The sequence below is a fragment of the Zalophus californianus genome, chromosome 9 (assembly GCF_009762305.2).
Source record: "Zalophus californianus isolate mZalCal1 chromosome 9, mZalCal1.pri.v2, whole genome shotgun sequence".
NCBI lineage: Eukaryota > Metazoa > Chordata > Mammalia > Carnivora > Otariidae > Zalophus > Zalophus californianus.
In genome coordinates, this window is record NC_045603.1 from 25,947,463 (window position 1) to 25,968,313 (window position 20,851).

The window sequence follows — 20,851 nt, forward strand, 5'->3', positions numbered from 1 at the left end:
TAGAGACGAGCCTTCCAGGGGCTCAGGGCCAAGAGAGGAAGGCAGAGGAGGGTACAGGACAAATGCGAATAGCCAGCAGAGAGTCATCTGTGCAGATGCCCCTGAGCGCTGTGTCTCTCCACATACCAGGGTAAGGCGCTGAGTAAATCTGCAGCAGTTTGATTTGAAAGAAAGACTGAAACTTCCAGCAAGGCTATAGGAGGGGAGAGGCCCCAGCTGCGGCTTGTGGTTGATTGAGGAAAGCTGCGTGCGGAAACAAGGCCACAAGCTGCCCTCGCTCTGGCCAGAGAGGGCACGGAAAGTTCCCTGTTTGAGAGCCGCCAGGCGAGCTACGGAGTGTGCAAGGGTGAGGGGGCGACTGGCTGCTGGGAAGGCCGGCTTGCACCAGCCGCGTGCGCGCGGCGGAGAGCGGTAGGGCCGGGGCGGCTGCACACTTTGGCCTCCTCCTGATTCCGAAAGGCGCTTGGGTACGGTCTCATACCGTCTGCTGTTGTTTCGGAGCTGTTTCTCCCCCCAGCCTTGAGCAGGGGTTCGTTTGCGACCCTATCTCTGTCCTGCACCGAGGTAGGCGAGCAGGTAGGACTGCAGTCCACAACACTGGGCTCGGGATCCCGCTTGGGAAGAGCCCATATTGTATGACTTCATTCACAGGCGTCCTGAATCGGCGACTCTACAGAGACATAAGGTAGACGAGTGGTTGCCAGGGGCTGGGCCAGTGGGGCTTGAAGGGGAACGACGCCTAAAGGATACGGGGTTTCCTTTGGGGGTGAGGAAAAAATTCTAAAATTGAGTGGGATGCCGATTGCACAGCTCTGTGAATATATTAAAACCATCGAATGTTCCTTTTAAAGGGCGATCTCTATGGTATGTGACCTGTAAATAAATCTGAAACAAGAAAAAAAAAAAAGACCCTACTTGGCAGGTATTTGCCGCTTCTGCATCTGTCAAATGGGCGTAGTCACATTACCTCACAGAGCTGCCTCACGGATTAAACGACACCCTGTGTGGAAAGCAATTGCTCTTGTGCCTCGCACATAGCACTCACAAAAGTTGGACTCTCTTGTTAGAGCCTGCCTGTTACATGTTTGCCAGCTGACTCTTACCATTTTTAAAGTTAAAATAAATTAGTGTGAAGCCGGATGTTAAAGCTTACAAATCCATCTCGTTCTAGCCTCTCATTCAGCAAGTGAGAAATTAGTGGTAAACCCAGAAAATTACCACTGACAACAGAGGTTCAGAGGCAGTTTCGAGAGAGCGGGTGAGCGCACGAGTGAATTCGAGATCTCAGAAGGATAGCCATTCTGCCACATCGCTTAATCGTGTGTGTTCTGCGGAGGCAGTGACACCGAACCTGGCTTGGCCTGTTGCAAGAGAAGTGAGCAGAAGAGCCGTTACATAACTCGTTTCTGCGTTAGAGAACCCAGTGTGTGCTCACTGGAGTCTAAAACAGAAATAACTTCATACAGGTGATAATTTAAAAATTCTATTAAAATTGCTTCAAACTACTGACATGAATAGTTTGCACATAATTCACAATTATTTTTTTACAACTTAACATCTCTGATCAGGACACATCTTATAATCAGTGGCTTGTTCTAATTTAACTGACAGCATCATTCTCTTTCTTAGCTTTACATAAAATAATGGTGCATCCTGAAATGGATGACAAATTAAAGTATGGTGTACATATACATATATATACTTAAAGGATGACCTAGAAATCTGTGCTGGCTGAATGTTCAGAAATATTAAAGAGGTCATATCCGATTGGAGTGTCAGAAAAAAAGCACAGAGTTCAAGCAACTCCGGGGCGGGGCACCATCCTCTTTACCAGAATGGGATGTACATCCTCGAACCTGGGACCCATTAAAAGGCAGACTGGCCTTACTGATAGTTTTGCTAGTATAATTCTGGAGAAATGACTAATCAGCTATGATTAGATATACCTGAATCCTTTTTTTAAAAGACTTTATTTATTTATTAGAGCAAAAGAGAGCATGAGGCGGGGGGAGAAGGAGAAGCAGGCATTCCCCCCCGCCCCCACCCTCCAGCCCACTTCAGGGCTCGATCGCATGACCCTGAGATAATCACCTGAGCCAAAGGCAGCTGCTTAACTGACTGAGCCACCCAGGTGCCCCTGGATATACGTTTAGATGTTATGTGTTCAACCCTTGGAATATTCAGTGTTCATCCTAGGCTTCTGTAGGCCCCACTTGAGCTGTTAGGAGATGCTGCAGAAGCCAGAGTGGATGAGGGCTCCCAGCTGAATCAGCAAAGCCTTTTTCTAATAACCTTGCTTATTTTGGGGTGAAGGGATTTCTGCAGCTGAGAGGCTGAGTACTTGGCGTGGTTTGAGGCTTCCTAGTGGATGTGCCAAAGAGTCTGACGAGCAGACGCATCACATAATATTAATTGTTTAGATGCTGCTGAAGATAATTAATTTGGGCTTTGGAACAGCTTCCTTCTCAGTACATTCAATTCAAAAAAGTGCTCCTCCCGGCGTGTGCCTGCAAACACAATCCCTGGAACTAAAGAGAGGATAACAAAAGCCGAAAGTATTGCAAGCCCTGGCCTTCTGAACTCATTCAGAGTTTCCATGGAAGTGGGCATTGGGGTAGATGGATTCGTTTTCCTCTCTACTTGAGGCTTTAGGATGGTGTCCCCAGACACGTTGTCATCAAGAGCACACCGGGAGCCCGAGACACGTGGGGAGACTTGCACGTGCCTCTGCCCACCAGCCTCTTCTGCCAAACCGAACCAAGCAGAAAGGCAAGACACAAAAGCAAGCCAGCCAGAAAAGATTTGTTCAGGATCCTCCTGGAATTTTGATTCCGAAGGTAGAAAGAAGAGGCTTCTTAAAGCCTGATTTTAGGGTAGGGAAGTTGAGACAGTCAGCAGGAGTATTATGTGCAGCAGGCACTAGAATGTCTAGAAGGCTCGCTCCATTCACTCATTCACTAACTATTTATTGAGTACCTACTGTGTGGATGTATTCTTCTAGACACTCAGGATATGGAAATAGCAGTCAATAAAACAAACAAAATATCTACATGGATCTTCCCTTCTAGAGGATGGAGACAATAAGCAAATAAATGAATAGATCACATATGATACTGATAGGTGATAAATGCTGTGGGGGAAAATGAGTCGGGTGAAGGGAGAGCAAGTGCCCAGGTGAGGGTGTGGCTGCTTTATGCAGGTGGACAGGGTAGTCCTCTCAGGGTGAGACTGAGCAGTATGGAGATTTGAAGGACATTAGGGAGTGAGTCACAGGGACACTGTGGCGGGATATGTGCAGGAGAGAGAAGAGCCAGTGCAAAGAGCCAGAGCCTCCCTAATGCAGGAGCCTGTGTGGGAAGGACTGACTTGGCGGCCTTATGGCTAGAGCCCATGGAGCTGGGGACGGTGGTGGGAGGGGAGATCAGGGAGAGCTGGGGGAGGCCTTCAGTTCAGAGCGGGCTCTTCGGGTCATTGTAAGGATTTTACTTTTTTGGAGATGGGAAGATTTGGGGGGATCTGAGAAAGGAGTGAGGTGATCCACACGGTGTTTTAATGAGGGAGCTCCGACTTCTGTGTGCAGAACACATCACGCCCGGGTAAGGGAGGGGCAGGGAGACCAGCTGGGAGTCCGCTGCGGTGGTCCCGGGGAGGGCAGGTTGGCAGGGCCCTGGGCTGGTCGGGATGGGATGGTGGGAGATGCTGGGTATGTTTTGAAGGTGGAACCCATGCGATTGGAGGGGGACGGAGCTGATGGCCTCGATATCAGAGGCACAAGGAAGAGGGGAGTGAAGGGCCACTTCTCATCTTTAGGTGTGCACAGCCCGAGGAATGGCGTTAGCGATGTTGAGCCTGGGGCACTAGAGGTGAAGCCTTTTTTTGGGTAAAATCCTGTTTGAGATCTTTTTTTTTTTTAAGATTTATTTATTTGAGAAGGGGGGAATGGCAGAGGGGGAAGATCTCAAGTGGACTCCCCGTTGCGGTGGGGGGCACTGGGGGCTCAATCCCAGGACCCTGAGATCATGACCTGAGCCAAAATCAAGAGTCTGTTGCCCAGCCGACTGAGCCACCCAGGTGCCCCTGGGATCTTTATTAGATATCCCGGGAGGGGCTGATTAGGCAATTGTAAGTCTGAGTTCAGGGGAGAGGTGGATAGGGCCATAAATATGGGAGTCATCGGCCTATAGATGGTATTAAAGGGACTGAATGGAATTAGCCAGGGCCAGTGCATAAATGGAGAAGAAAGTTGCAGATGGAGTCCTGGGACACAGCCGGTGCTGGTAGGTCAGCCCTGCCTTGTAGTGCCTTGGAGTGCCTTCGTGCTGGTGAGTCCGGCAGAGTGCGGGCTCAGGGCTTTCCATCTCCTGAGCATTTGCCTCGAGAGGTCACGAGAAAGGGGGGTCCTGGTCTGGTTGGCAAATGTTTGCGCAAGGTCTGTAACCACACCAAGGGTACTGTCCTCTCTACCAAATACACCAGTCCAAACTCCTCCTGACACCCCTTCTGCCCGACTCTATGGAAGCAATGACCATGGAGGGAATTTGTCCCCTCCCTCAAGAGCTACCTCCTTGCCACCTGTGTACTTTCCACCTGTTATCTTAACATTGGGTAATCAAGAGAACAGTGGCTTAAAGAGAAAGAGAGTGAGAGAGAGGGAACAGTGGCTTAATACTGAGATTGGTACTTAAATCTTGGTTTTGCTGCATGTTAGCTGTGTGACCTTGGACAAGTCTCTTAACCTCTCTGAGCCTCCATTGCCTCCTGTCCACAAATTTCACAGGCTTATTTTGACAATCAAATGGGACTCTATGTGTAAAGAGGTTACCCCTGTGTCTAGCAAATAAGAGGTAATTATAATACTAAATACTATGTACCAGGCACTATTTCATACATCTCTTACATACTTACTTCATTATCACAACAACCCCATGAGGCAGATACTGTTTTTATTCCCACTTCACAGACAAGGTTAAGTAACTTGGTGGGCTAGTAACTCAAGCAGCCTGACTCTAGGAATTTATTCATATGACCACTATGCCATATTGCTTCTTGAGAATACTTTAAAATTTTCTTCTCTCTCATTTTCAAGTGTTCTTATTAAATGGCTCAAGCTTTCAATTTGTAGTTTTGTATTTTTCCTTGTTATTAAATTGCAGTCATTATCTGACCCCAAGATAATTGTCATCCCCTTCATACTAAAAGAGGCAATTTAATTCAATGGCGAGAAAAGAAAAATTTGAATCTTCTGAACTACAAGAGATAAGGTCTTCTTGCCAGCATTTTCTGTGGGAAGCTGGTTAGTGCAGCTGGGCATGCAAAGCAAGCTGGAGATACGACTTTCTTCTTGAATAGGCAAGAACTGACCAAAAAGGATAATTATGTTTTTAGAAAGCTATGAAAATCTGAACAGAGAGTGAGGGATTTGCCTTTTAGAATGGTAAGAGAAGTCCATTTGTACCCTGTATTCTGCATTTGCATACATATATGCAAAAGTGGGTTCACGAGTGTATTGGAAGGTGTGTGAGTTTACATGGATGCTGGTGCATGGAGTGTGCATGTGTGCACTTGGAATATGGAATACTTACTGGTTACCAAAGGAGGGGGCTCTCTGGGTGTTTGGCACAAAAGGATGGGCTGGGATTAATTTTCCGGTTTATACTTCTTGAAATCAATGGGCCGAAGATGCTCAGAAGGGAAAGCAATCTCCAAGGAGAAAACAAAATCGTTTCCCATGAAATAGAGCTGCCAGGTTTAGCAAATAAAAATACAGACCTCCCAGTTAAATTTGAATTTCAGATAGACAATGAATAATATTTTAGTATCATTATGTTCGATGCAGTATTTGGGACATCTTTGACCAAAAATTATTTGTTATCTGAAATTCAAATCTAACTGGGCACGCTGCATTTTATCTGGCAGCCTTACCATAAAGACAATGAATTTAAATACCTGCCGTTTTTTTTTTAATGTTTAAAATCCATAAACCACTTTTGGACTGGCAAAAGACTTTTGGTTCTGGCTGGAGGCGTCAAGTCATTCTTTTCTCTTTCAGGAAGTCCTTAATGACTTGGCACCACCATCTGTGAAATGGGGAAATAATCTGATTCTGTCCTCACCCCCAGGGGAAAACCCTGGAGAATTTCACATCCTTAGCCTCACTCTAATGGCCTGGGGCACTGCACAGAACTTCATTCTCCACTTCAGTAAAAAACCAATTAAGAATTGTTTCAAAGGATTCTTATGACATGCCTTAATAGCTAGCCAGTATCCTGTGGTGTTTAATTTCTTCTTTCTTCTTCCCTCTCTCTAGCTTGCATGGTGACAGAATTCTTCCTGTCAGACGAGTAGCAAACTCTGAGTCTCTGGAGGAACGCAGAGAGGAAATTTCCCACAACTCTGACTCCTGGGAAGCTCGAGGCAGGCACATGTGAGGCCCAGGATCCAGAGCGCTGGTGGGGGTGTGGTTGGAGGAGAGCCCTTGGTGTCAGGTGAGCATCTGGACCCCACAGGACTTCTTCCGACTGGAACAAAGAAGTATGTGGGGGTAAACATCAGGCTCTCAGGTAACAGTCCCTGGGTTCATACTGTGTCTGTCAGTCCCTGGGCTGGCTCATACTGTGTCTGTCAGTCTCTGGTTGTCTGTCTCTGGCAGAACCTCTGCCTTCTTCATCTCTAAAATGGCTGATATACTGGTGCCTATGTCACAGAGTTATAAGGACTAAATGACATTAATAAAACTGTGTCTGGCTCTCAGGAAGCACTTAATAAATGTTAGTCATTATTATTATTGTTGCCTGGGACAATTTTTCCTTACCAGTTCAGTTATAATTTTTATTAATAACCTTTTCTGAAGGTAGACAGAATGCATGTTCATAGAATATGTAAACATATAGAAAAACCACAGGAAAAGAATTAAATCAGAAATTCTTCATAAGGCTATCTCTGATCTTTTTTTTCCCTCTGTATATATTAGTGGTCTCAATGCTGACAGTGCATCAGAACCACCTGGGAAGGTTTAAAAATACAGATACCTGGGCCCCAAACCAAATCTAATAAATCAGAACCTCTAGGGGCAGGGGCGAGGGATCTGTAGTTAAAAAAAAAAAAAAAATTCCAGAACATTCTATTGCAAAATCAGCCATAAGAATCCTGCCACCCACTCATACTCGTGCTCTCTTTTTCTCTCATACAGTTCTCAAAAATTGGACAATCTCATACATTCGGTTTTGTAACCTGTTTTTGTCTAGTTGCCTTATTCTCATCATTCTTCCACAATATCTTATTTTTTCTTAAGGCTTTGGCTGTGGTTTCTAGTAAGTGCTGCTTTTTAACCAGCGGTCCTCTCAAAATGGATCCATTGAAAAATGTCATCCCTCCTGCCTTCTCGCGTCCCGCTAGTCTGCCCCAGCTGATAAACAGAGACCCTTTCACCATTACTCTCTCCCCCGACCTCTCCGATTTCAGCTCCCTAACTGATGGCCACAGCTGGCTCTGGCCTTCCTCTGGTTGTCTCTGTGCAGCTTTGTGGCTCAAGCTGGAGATCATGCGGACGGACCTGCCAGTGTGGGTTTGCACCATTTCTTCCCTAAAATATTAATGCGACACCTAATGCTATTTTTCACTTACTCCTCAGCCGACCATGGTGGTGGTGATTTCAGTTCCAAACAACCTCCAGGGGCTCTGGCAGGAAATTTCCGTGGCTGTCAGCTGACATTTTGGGATAATAAAATGAGATGAAAACACTGCAAAGAATCCCGCATAGACGGTGGTCTCCAGTTCCTGACTAGGGAGACTGGACGTGGTGTGAGCAAGGGCCTTAAGCCAATAAGAAGCAAACGCTTGAGCCTTTATGCCCATCCTGTTAGCAGCTGCTGAGGTCGCCGAAATCCATGCAGTCGCCTCAGGACAACCCTGACTCTCTGTGTCCTTCCAGGCTAATATTCCAGCTGCAGAATGGAAGCTCGAGGGATGGCTGTCTGAAAACTCTTCAAAACCGTGTAAACCCTGGGGTTCTCAAGAAGCATGGCGTGGAAGTGGGCGTCTGAGTAGCATTTGTATGGACTGGCAGGCAGAATGGGCAACGGCAGGTTTCTAACTGGTGCTCAAGTGAGGAAACCCGAGGAGGCTGCGGCCCCTCGAGCCGGGCCGTTCACTCTGGGCTCTGGCCAGGCCGAGCGAGGGGTGATGAGAAAGGCTGCAGGCCCCGCTGAGCACAGAGAAGTCTGAGTGTTTGGTGGATGCACAGATGAGAGTGAGGACAGTTTCCAAAGCCTGAGGAATGATGGGCCAGGCACTCTTTAGGTTAACTGAGGAAGCGTGGGGGACAGACGGCCTCTCCTGTCCTGGGAGAGTAGAGATTTCGAAGGGTGCTGATAGGCAGCTTTCTATTTAAGAGTGAGAGAGACGAAGCCCACACAGTGAGTCAGAGTGTGCTGGCTTAGTCCCCTCTTCTCAGGCCGTAGGAACACGAGTCTTCAATATGTGGGAGTTGTCGGGGCGCCTGGCTGGTTCAGTCAGTAGAGCGTGTGACTCTGGATCTCAGGGTCGTGTATTCAAGCCCCACGCTGGGCATGGAGCCTACTCAAACAGAGAATAATTTAAAAAATAATAAATAATACATACATACATGTATAAGAGGGAACTTGCTCTTGCAGGGGAAGAATGTGGGTGTTGTAGTCACACAGACCTGCAAGCTCTTCCACTTATCAGCCGGTTATTTCATCCCTCTGAGGTTCAGTTTCTTCTGCTCTGTAATGGGGACAGGTACCCACTTCACAGAGTGGGGAGAGAATGAGATAAATCCCTGTACAATGTCTGGTACGTACAGCGCTGGTTTCCCATAGCTGGTGGGGCCAGAAGGGAGAAGAAGTGAAAGTCTCACCGCTAGGCTGAGATGGGCTGATGCTACTGTCAGGAGTGGCGGGAGGTTTTGCCTGAGGGGCAGTGCGCCTCAGATCTGTCCGTGGAAGGCAAGGCCCTGAGAAGGCCTAAGCTGAGGGGGGCCCATAAGTGGGATGGGTTAATGGCCTGCCAGGCCGGTGTGAGCAGTGCCCTGCTCTGGGTGGTTGTTTAGCAAGACAAAGCTGATGACAGAAGCTTCTTCTCTATGTGGCAGTTTGTATCACAACTCTGTTTGATCCCAAATGATGCAAATTGCAGGATCCTAGGAGGCTGAGACCAGTACCTCCCTTATCCCTTGTTATATCAGACGCACCATCCAGGTAAGAACCCTATTGCTCCTGCCTTCGGCCTGAATATGGGCTTGTGCAGTTTTGCAAGCCATCCTCACTCCAGGGGTCGTGTCTCCCATTTGGCAGGGATGGTGGACAGCAGAAGAGTTGCTCAGGACGGGGCTGAGTCTGCAAGCCCATCCAAGTGACTGCGCCAGGGAAGGAAGCCTTGCTAACCCTCTTCATTAGTTTTCTCGGCGCAGAAATTGAGCGCCCATGGTGACACTTCCTCTCAACACTCCTTACTGGACACTGAAGAGACAGTTTCTTCCCATTCTTGAATTGAAACAAGAGAGGTCGGCAAGAATGATTTCTCTACTGAGTGTGATTTTAAGCAGAGGATTCATGAACGTATGTTCTCCTCCCTTGTTGTAGATAGGCAGCCTTTCTCCAGGAGGAGACTAAGATCTTACTGCAAAAACAATAGATATTGGTCTCAATCTATTCATTGCTTCTGCTTTTCGTAAGAAAAAGGAAAAGATTTGGGGCACCTGGGTGGCTCAGTCGTTAAGCGTCTGCCTTCAGCTCAGGTCATGATCCCAGGGTCCTGGGATCGAGTCCCGCATCGGGCTCCCTGCTTAGCGGGAAGCCTGCTTCTCCCTCTCCCACTCCCCCTGCTTGTGTTCCCTCTCTCGCTGTGTCTCTCTCTGTCAAATAAATAAAATCTTTAAAAAAAAAAAAGAAAGAAAAAGGAAAAGATTTTTACATGGAAGCCTAGGGGAGGGCCTCAGGCACCATGCAGAGAATTTTCCATGACAGGAGCTAATATCCCTAAGCACCTACTACTGCCAAACAGTGTGCGAAGTACTTCATGAAATTATTTCACAGAGACCCTTCCCATTTTAAAGATAAGAAAACTGAGGGTTTTAGCTGGGAAAACCTGGAGGAGCGAGCAGGGAAAGCATATGTCTGGGTCATTGGAAGTTTGGGGATGAGAAGCCCTGCCCTTTCTGTAGTATCCAAAATCTATAAAGAACTTATCAAACTCAACACCCAAAGAACAAATAATCCAATCAAGAAATGGGCAGAAGACATGAACAGACATTTTTCCAAAGAAGACATCCAAATGGCCAACAGGCACATGAAAAAGTGCTCAACATCGCTCGGCATCAGGGAAATCCAAATCAAAACCTCAATGAGATACCACCTCACACCCGTCAGAATGGCTAAAATTAACAAGTCAGGGAACGACAGATGTTCGCGGGGATGTGGAGAAAGGGGAACCCTCCTACACAGTTGGTGGGAATGCAAGCTGGTGCAGCCACTCTGGAAAACAGTATGGAGGTTCCTCAAACAGTTGAAATTAGAGCTACCATTCGATCCAGCAATTGCACTATTGGGTATTTACCACAAAGATACAAATGTAGGGACCCGAAGGGGTACATGCACCCCAATGTTTATAGCAGCAATGTCCACAATAGCCAAACTGTGGAAAGAGCCAAGATGTCCATCGACAGATAAATGGATAAAGAAGAAGTGGTATATATACACAATGGAATATTATGCAGCCATCAAAAGGGATGAGATCTTGCCATTTGCAACGACGTGGATGGAACTGGAGGGTGTTATGCTGAGTGAAATAAGTCAATCAGAGAAAGACATGTATCATATGACCTCCCTGATATGAGGAATTCTTACTCTCAGGAACAAACTGAGGGTTGCTGGAGTGGTCGGGGCTGGGAGGGATGGGGTGGCTGGGTGATAGACATTGGGGAGGGTATGTGCTACGGTGAGCGCTGTGAATTGTGTAAGACTGTTGAATCACAGATCTGTGCTTCTGAAACAAATAACGCAACATATTTTAAGAAAAAAGAAAAAGAAGAAGATAGCAGGAGAGGAAGAATGAAGGGGAGTAAGTCAGAGGGGGAGACGAACCAGGAGAGATGATGGACTCTGAAAAACAAACTGAGGTTTCTAGAGGGGAGGAGGGTAGGGGGATGGGTTAGCCTGGTGATGGGTATTAAAGAGGGCACATTCTGCATGGAAAAAAAAAAATAAAGTTAAAATAAAAAAAATAAATAAATTTAAAAAAAAAGAATGAAGAGAAGAGGATCAGCAGCGTCCATTTTGGAGGATGAAAAGAGCTCCAGGCCTCGGTTCCGGCCAAATCTGGTGCACAAAGGACACAAAGAGACTTGTGAGCCTCTGCGTAAATCCAGATTCTTGGGTGCACGTGACAGAAATCAAACTCAAGCTGGCTTAAGCTTAACGGGAAGAAATCCACAGGCTCATCCAACTGCGGGCTGGCATAGGCTGACTCGTGGCTGGAATGAGGCATTGAACTAACACTTGCTCTCTTTTTTGCTCTCCTCTGTGTGTCAGCCTCATTCTCTCTTACTACAGTCAGGCTTCCTACCTCTGCTGGGCTTTTATGTCCTAGCTCAGCGAGACTAGCAGAAAACGCAAGTTCTCTTTGTGAATAATAAATATGCATGGTATGCACTGAATAGAACTGTAGAGAAAGGCTCTGATGAGTCCTGCTGGTGTAGCGTTCCCGCCAGTGTGCCAGGTACCATCACCATTGTCGGGGTGCTTGGTTGTGATGATGAGGGAGCCAATGGCCAGTGCAGGGCAGAAGTTGTGACTGACAGTTCTACATGAACTATATAGACTGGGGATAAAAGCGTCTCCCAAAGGAAGTCAGGGAGGCAGAGCAGACAAAATACCAAATGTCCACGAGGCCCTGGACCAGACAGAGAATTGGAGAGATGCCATCTTCATATGGATCCTTTCGTGCCCCTGATGACTCCAAACATGACAAACGACCACCTTTATTCGTTCGCTAGGGCTGCCATAACAAATACTACAGACTAGGGAGCTTAGAAGCAACAGAAGTTTCTCTCTTGCAGTCTGGAGGCTGGAGGTCCGAGCTCAGGGTGCAGCATGGTGGGGTTCTGGCGAGAGCCCTCTTCCTGGCTTGCACAGGGCTGGCTGCCTTCTTGCTGCGTGCCCCCAGGGCCCTTCCTCAGTGCCTGCTGAGAGTGCAGGTGTCTCTTCTTGTAAGGACACCGGTTGCACTGGGTCAGGACTCTACCCTTCGGCCCTCATTTAATCCCCCTTCAAGGCCTCATACAGTTACACGGGGCATTCGGGCTTCAACATATACATTTTGAGGGAACACAGTTCAGTCCACAACGTCCTAGGATCTAGATACTTTTAGAAGATGCAGTTTCCCTCTGTTCTACACAAATCTCAGTGTTCTGAAAAACATTTCTGGCTTGGAAATGATAGTCAGAAATATTTGAAATTCTAGGTAAGTGGGATTCAAAAGGAGAGAAGTTATCTCGCTTCTAGATTCTAAGCCCTGGGAGGGCAGGGACTGTATTTACGTATGGTTCTGAGACACACGAGTCGAGGAAAGGTGGCTTTTTTTTTTTTTTTAATATTTTATTCATTTACTTATTTGACAGAGCCTGACATGGGGCTCCATTCCAGGACCCGGGGATCACGACCTGAGCCGAAGGCAGACTCTTCACTGACTGAGCCACCCAGGCGCCCCAACAAAAGCATTTTTTTAACAAAATAAGATATAGCATATATATACACATGCACACAGGATCAGTTACTTTATAAAAATAGCCTCAGAAATGCTCTCATTTTCATATATTTTAGGGTTCTCTTCCTGAAATCTAGGGCAGCTTTTACAGTTTTGTTCAGGGGCTTGTCTGTTTATTCCTTTTTTCTGGGTTTTGGATTTCAGACCCAGTCACAGTTTTGTAGGTGCAGAGAATTTTTTCCTTCTTCTAGGCTCTTTGGCTGGCCAAATAATTAAATTGACATAAGATGGATTAACAGGAGAAAAACAAATTTAATTTTATACATTAAAGGAGCCCCATAAAACTATGAGACTCAAAGAAGTGACCTCAGCAGGCAGTTTTTATACCTTTTAGATGGAGCAACAGTACATTTTTAAAGAATTAGCACGACAAAGGGGTTTGGGCTTGAGGTAGTAAATTGGTGAAGAAAGAACAAGTTTTGTTTATATAGCCTTCTCAGCCCTAAATTCCCTCTTGGTGATAAGGATCCCTTCTACCCTCCTGGTACCCCTTTCACATGGGAGATTTATCTCCTGCTTTCAGGGGCACAAAGGCGGGTCAGAATGTTCTTCTCCCACTGACTGTCAAATAATATTAATTCAAAATAATGTGAAAATGAATAAAAGGAAACCTCATCTAAAATGGAATCAGGAGGCCAGAAGGCGGAGCCCTCATGCACTACCACTGGGACACCAATTCCAGACCCCAACAGGAAGCATTGTCCATACAGAGCTCAACAGAAGACGACTCACCTTGCAAGCTGAGACCGCTTTCCTACTCCAGCAAGGGGAAGGGAGAGTTCCTTCCTTGCCCAGCAATTCAGTGAGAAACCATCTCCACCCTGAACCCTTGCCTGCCTCCAATGGGCTTGCACTCAAAACAACCCCTCACACCTTCCTCCTTTTTCTCTATAACTGATGTTCCTCTCCTTTTCTTGTTGGGCTTGCCCATGGCTTTTGCTATAGCTTGACTCTCCTGAATTGCCATTTCTCTGCTATCCCTGAATAAACCCATTTTGTGGGTAAAATTACTGGCCGTTTTACTTTTAAGGTCCACAAATCAATACGCCAAAGTGGGGGACTTCCATTTGCTGCTGGGTTAAAGCCTCTGTAAGTATTTCCTGAAAATTTTAAGAATAAACAGGACCGGCTGTGACTGCTTCTGAATAGCGTCCATTCTTATGGAGTGCTGTGGTGGCTTGCTCTGGAGAGGACTGCCTGAGGACCAGGTTATTTATCGGCTCTGTGGCTTTGGGCTGGTTAATCTTTCTTCGCCTCGTAAAGTGGAAGGATATATGGAAAGTGCATATAGCACGGTACCCATCCAGAGTAGATGCTCTGAAGTAATAACTATTATAATTATCCCTCCCTTTTGTAAATTGCTCAATGTCTCAAAGGCAGGGCTCTACACCTCAAATGTCTGCAGGAGCTAGAAAGGTAATTTAGATGTATAAAGCTAATCGGTGTGGGGCCATGGGAATGGAAGAAACCATGATGAACTGGGGGGAGTGCATGATCTGCTAAAAGAAAGTCAAATTTTATAACAAAAAAAGGAAAGGAAAGGGAAGGAGGGAGGGAGGAAAGAAGGTAACATTGTACATGTCTGCTACCTGGATTTGGCCCTGGAGCCACCAGTTTGTAACCCTTGCTCTGATTTAAAGGAGCTGAGTGAACTACATTAGGGAAACAAAGCCCAGGTTTAGGATTTGTCTTAGGATTTTCTCAGTTTTCAACTCTTAGTAACAGAGGAAACTCCCTATCAAATTTCTAACCAAAGAGAAATCAGGTCACTCTGAGTATTTCAGGGTAAAGGATTGCTTTACCCTATAACCAGTGTGAAGGAGATAGTCGATAATTTTCAGTAATTTATTATCAATGACAACATCATTGCGGCTCTGTCTTTATTGTTTTTTCTCAGGATGAGACTAGATTTCGAGACAGGCATTTTTCTAGTAATTGAACAGAATGATAATGGTTTCAAAGGTGAGGATGTGAGTTGCTTTGTCAGAGACTCTCAGGAACCAAACCTAAAAGAACTCTGTGGGCCACAGATGGTATTTATTAATATTATTTGTAATCTATAAACATTAATTTGTATTCTTCAAAGAACCTGTGTTCAGGCTTTCTTATACAAAGGCATCATAAGGAATGGTATGATTTGGGGAGAATGACAGATATTCACATTCTTTTTCCAAAATCTCTTTTCTATTGTGCCTAAAATTGCCATATTACTGGTTTTCAAAAGAAGACAGTAAGAAGGAAGTGATTTTTGATGAAAGGAAGAAACTAAGGAGGCTACATTCTCAAAGCCACACATTGATCCATCCATCCATCCATCCATCCATCCATCCTGCCAACATTCATTGAGCACTGACTCTGTGCCATGCCCTGGGACAGAACATGGAGTCTAGTCAGGGAAACACACTTACAGAGCAGTGAGTGTGCTGTGGTAGAGGTATGTGTATGTATTCACGGGCCAAATTCAAAGGGCATCATGGTGGTTACTTGTGTATATCAATTTGACCGGACCATAGGGCACCGGATGTTTGTCCATGAGGGTCTATCTGGATAAGATTATCATGTGAATCTCTAGACTGAGTATAGCAGATGGCCCTCCCAGTATGAGTGGCCCTCATCCAATCTGTTGAGGCCTGAATAGAAGAAAAGGCTGAGAATTCTCTCTTTGCCTGATTGTCTTTGAGTTGGGACATCAGTCTCCTCCTGCCTTTGGACTTAGACTTGGGTTGGAACTTTCCTCATTTGCTGTCCTGGTTGTTGTCAGGCCTTTGGACTCAACTGGAACACCACCATTGACTTTCCTACATCTCAAGCTTGTTGACTGCAGATCTTGGACTTCTGAGCCTCCATAACCACGTGAGCCATTCCTTATAGTAAATCTCCTTAGACAGGTCGACTGATCAATCGATAGATAGATAGATGATAGATAGATAGATAGATAGGTAGTTGGTTCTGTTTCTCTGGAGAACCCAGACTTAATATAGGCATCCTCCTCAGTCTGGGCAGGAAGGCTTGGGAAGAGAGGGGAGTTGACAGGATAGCTTCCTGAAAGCGGATACTGGGCTGAATTCTGAAGAACACAGCAGGATTAACAAGGAGGGAGATTGCTTGTTGCATGCGTCAAAGCCCTGTCCTCAGATCTTTCCAGTTCAAAACTTTAATCAATTCTTTGGATGAATATATAAAAGGCTCATTTATTATTGGCAGATGGCACAAAGAGAAATAGGGATTACTTTCGGACAGTGGCAAAATCAGTGCTCAGATCTTGGCAGGGTAGATGATGGGCAAGTCCAACAAAATAAAGCTGAATAGAGGTAAATGGAAAGCCTTGCACTCATGTTAAAAAACAAAACAAAACAATAAAAACAAGCTGAGCAGGGGGTGAGAGGTAGGGAAAATTTTAAAAAAATTTTTATTGAGATATTGACACACAAGATTGTATTGGTTTTAAGTGTACAACATAATTATACATATATGTGTGTGTATATATATATATATATCAAGATAAGTTTAGGTAACATCTATGACCACAGGAAGTTTAGGTAACATCATTATGACCACACAGTTACAAATTTTTTTCTTATTATGAGAACTTTTAAGATCTACCCTCTTAACAATTTTCAAATATACAATACGGTATTGTTAACTATAGTCATCATACTGTATATTACCTCTCCGGGACTTATTTATAACTGGAAATTTGTACCTTTGACTTCCTTTACCCATTTTGCCCCAACTCCCAACCCCCACCTCTGCCAACCACCAGTGTATTTTCTATACCTGTGAAGTTTTGTTTTGTTTTGTTTTTTATTCCACATATAAATGAGATCACACAGTAGTTGTCTTTCTCTGACTTATTTTACTTAGTATAATTCTCTCAATGTCCATCCATGTTGTCACAAACAGCAAGATGTCTTTTTTATGGCTGAGAATTTTCCATTTTATATATACAAATAAAACACATTCTTTTTATCCATTCGTCCATCAATGGACACTTAGGTTGTTTCTATATCTTGGGTATTATAAATAATGCTGCAATGAACATGGGCATGCAGATATTTGTTCAAGATAGAGATTTTATTTTCTTTGAGTGAATAACCAAAAATGGAATTGCTGGATCATATGGTGAAAAAGACTTATTTATATTATGTGTTTTAATTCAGAAGTTGGCAAACTATGGCTCATTAACCAAATTCAGCTAGTTGCCTCTTTCTGTAAATAAAGTTTTACATATTGTCTATAGCTGCTTTCATGCTACAACAGCAGAATTGAGTAGTTGCAACAGAGATTGTATAGACTACAAAGTCAACAATATTTGCCATCTGGCTCTTTACACAAAAGTTTGCTGACCCCTGGTCTAGTCCACTGTGAGTTCAGTGTAAGTCAAGAGTGTGATGTGTGCACTAACAATGCCAATTCTCCCTTGGGAGCTATTTATAAAAATACAGATGCTTAAAATCATGTGTGAATGAGTCAGTGGATGAACAAACAATCAATCAGTGGAGAGGGTGGTCTACCCTGGTTATTGTGGATCAGAACCCACCAGAGTCCTGGACTCCATATCGGGGATGTAGTTGAAGAGGAATACAGGCTATTGGAGCTCAGTCAGGGGAGAGAGCGGAGGGGTATTGGGAATTGTATTAGGAACAAACCAAGGAAATAAGAATGTTTAGCCTGAAGAAGCAAATTCCCAAGAGGGATATCAACAGCATCAGTTCTTGATGACATTCATTGAGTCTTGTGTACTGGGCTCCTTAAGTATAGGAACTCATTCAATCCTCACACCAACCCTATGAGACTGGTAGTGTTAGTATGCCCATTTTGCAAATCAGGATTCTACGCCATGGAAAGATTAAGTTACCCAAGATCACACAACCAGTAAACAGGGAAGCTGAGGCTCAATCTGTGCAATCTGCCTCTAGAGCTCATGAGCTTAATTGTATACCATTAGCTGTCCTTCGTTATTTAATGGGATATTAATAATCTTGTTATTTCTGATTCCACGAGACACAGCAACAGTCAGAGGAAACAGGGAAACAGACTCCTGTTTGAAGCAAGGGAGACCTTTTGAATGCCCAATGATGGAACAGGTTTTACTATAGGGTGGAAACCCTGTCATAAGGATATGTACAAGTAGGGGCCAGATGACTTGGCCAAGATTTCAGACAGAGGATTCCAAAATGGATAAGGGCAGAGAGCCTCCAAGATTCCTTTCTCCTCTTGATTCTATCATGATCTGAGGCTTGGGGCACTTCCTAGGATGGTTGACCTAGGTCAACAAGAGGCAGTAATAGAATGGAACCTTTTCTAAGTGCTTTGTATATGTTAACTCATTTAATCTTCAAAAGAGATGAATGAAGAGATACCACAAGTGTCATCATTCCCATTTTACAGATGCACAAAGTGAGTTACATTGTGGCTACATAATTTATCCAGAGTCACACAACTAATAAGTATTAAAGCCAGAATTTGAACTTAGGCAGCCTGACTCCAAGGCCTGTGCTTTAAACCATTTCCATATAAAAATCTCTTATGAAGAAGGGATGTGTAATTTGAAAATGTTCCTTTTATTTCCCCTGCCTCTCCACCAAGATTTTTGATGTGTCCCCGTCCCATGTTGCAAAACACTATACTACTAGAAGTTAATGCTAGCAGCTTCCATTGTAACATTCTCATTTTGTCCTGTGATAATTTATAGGGACTGATTCTTCTGCTTCAGAACAGGCTGAGAGGTAGGGGGTTCCCAAATGCATCATCAAGTCCTACAAATAATCAAGCTGCTATGACTGTGTTCATTTTCTCAGAAGTCCCATCTGAAGGTATACACAATAATGTCCTCACAATATAAATTTGGTTCCTGTTTAAGTATTACCTCTGCTGTGGGAACTATTGGGTTTCTTTAACTTTTGTACAGAGGCAAAGCTGAGCTCTACACCAAAGATTTCTGCATATTGATTTCCTTGATAGGCAACGTGGAATTTGGTAATTGTAGGGACTACATTTGACACCTAGCTGGTGCTAATACCTATTTGCTTAATACATGTGATCAATTGGGATTTATTGACTTCGGGGGAATGAAGGTATCAAGGGATTTCTTTTCCTTTCGGGTGCTTTCTGGGCTCTGACAATGAGTGTTAGTCCTATTTGATTTTTTTTTCCTCCAAGAGATTTGTGCTTCCCAATAACTGGGCAAACAAAAATTCGAGCATCTCCTCAATTGCATTGCATTCCTGAGTGTAAAAAAAAAAATCTTTAAGAAACACTGTTGTTATTATTTAGACAAATGCTATGTTTCCAGCCAGCTTTTCTTCCAGATCTCTTTTTCCTCCATATTCAAAGAAAGTACTGCCAATCCAATTAGGACACAGAACATGAATTGTTAAGTAACTGATTCACTCTATAGATAAGGATACATCCTTTTGTGTCTAAGGAGACTGCTTGATTCATTGTGTACAAGGACAGCGCGTTCCTTGCCTGGCTTATTTACCACGTGTTTTAATTAGCTGCCAGGCCTTTTACAGCAGTCCCTGTTCTGAAGGTGGAGAGATTTGAGCTTGTTAAGGTGATGGCTTAAGTAATGCTTTGTCGTTAGGTCAGCATTTTTCTATCTCCTCTCATTTCTGCTCAGGGACTAAGCTCTCTAACCTAATATGGCAAATTGGCGTCCTCCCAGTGGCTAAGTGGCCCGAGAGACAGAGCACTACATTGTAGGCTCCTCAGTGGCAAGAACTTAGTCTTGCTGTCTTTGTACCCCTTTCGCTTAGCATAGTGCCTAACGCACAGGAAGTGCTGAAGAAACACTGGTTGAACTATTCAGCGGAGGTCCATTTGGAAGGCACGCACTGTTGTCATCTTCTCTCTCACTTCCCATGTACCGTCAGCCTCCAAATCAGTGGAGTCTAGTTGGGGCAGTATTCAGTAACTGTAACCCAGCATGGGTTCAGCATGGGCACTGACCAATGAGCCTTTTGGCTAGAACAGGATCCTGAAGGAACCCCGTCCTGTGATAGATGTTAACTCTTTAGTTCTTGTGTCACTCAGGGGGGCAGAGAGAAGGGACACTCAAGGGAGTGCACCAGGGGTTAAAGCAATGACTACTTGTAAGTTGAAATGGAAGTATTTAAATATTTTATACATATATATATGTATATATATATATATATATATATATATTTTTAAGTACGCTCCATACCTAACATGGGGCTTAAACTCATGATCCTGAAATCAAAAGTCACATGTTCTGGGGCATCTGGGTGGCTCAGCTGGTTAAGCATCCAACTCTTGATTTTCAGCTCAGGTCATGATCTCAGGGTCATGAGATCGAGCCCCTTCTCTGGCTCCACACTCAGCAGGGAGTCTATTTCTCCCCCTCTCCTTCTCCCTCTGCCCTTCCCTTGTGCACGCTGTCTCTCTCAAATAAATAAATAAATCTTTTTTTTTTTTTTTTTAAAGTTGCATGTTCTATGGGCTGGGCCAGCCAGGTGCCCCCTGTATTTAAATATTTTAACAATGGTATGGGTCTACTAGTGCTTACCACCTGATCACACCTGTTTAATTCTCCCATAGCCATCCAATACGATGCAGCCAGACATCTTTTTTCCCCCCAAATAGAAATATCAGGGGTTTTCTCCCCAGATCAACATGGTTGTTTTAAAAATATAAAATAAAGTGAGCTGGGAAGTTGGTAGCTGCAGCACAGTTTTTGAAGTTTCTTTAAGTCCCTAGATAAACACAAAACAAGTAGATGGCTAAAACAAAAACCCTAAACACATTTACAACCAAAGCAGGTGACTAGAGATCCCCCAAGCCCCCAAATACACACGGACCGGGATAGTATCAACATCTATACAAAAGAAAGCAGAGAGAAGCAGTGGGGCATCTGATGGATCTGAAATCTGCTTTGAGAAGAATCTCAGAACAGTCCACTGGCACTCACTGCAAAGTGTGGTGGGCCAGTTTGAGAAGAGCAGCTGTAATTGGAAGAGGTTTGCCAACGCCAAGAGCAGGAGAGCAGTGTGGGTTTGCAGTCAAAGTGCAAGGAGCTGGAATAGTCTAGCTTCCGTGCGCTTTC

General features: G+C 44.6%; 1 protein-coding gene across 5 annotated transcripts in view; it reads left to right on the top strand.

Annotated features, from left to right (window-relative positions):
• Positions 1 to 239: 239 nt before the first annotated feature.
• TMCC3 (transmembrane and coiled-coil domain family 3) overlaps positions 240 to 20,851 on the top strand; it is a 295,326-nt gene continuing 274,714 nt past the window's right edge. Inside the window, exons 1-3 of one of the 5 annotated variants that reach the window (XM_027593439.2) lie at positions 271 to 685; positions 1,172 to 1,466; positions 6,308 to 6,485. The gene's annotated coding sequence lies outside the window, so the exon portion shown is untranslated. Of the gene's footprint in view, positions 686 to 1,171; positions 1,467 to 6,307; positions 6,486 to 20,851 lie in introns of all 5 variants that reach the window. The other 4 variants (XM_027593440.2, XM_027593444.2, XM_027593442.2 and 1 more) reach the window with 4 other exon arrangements.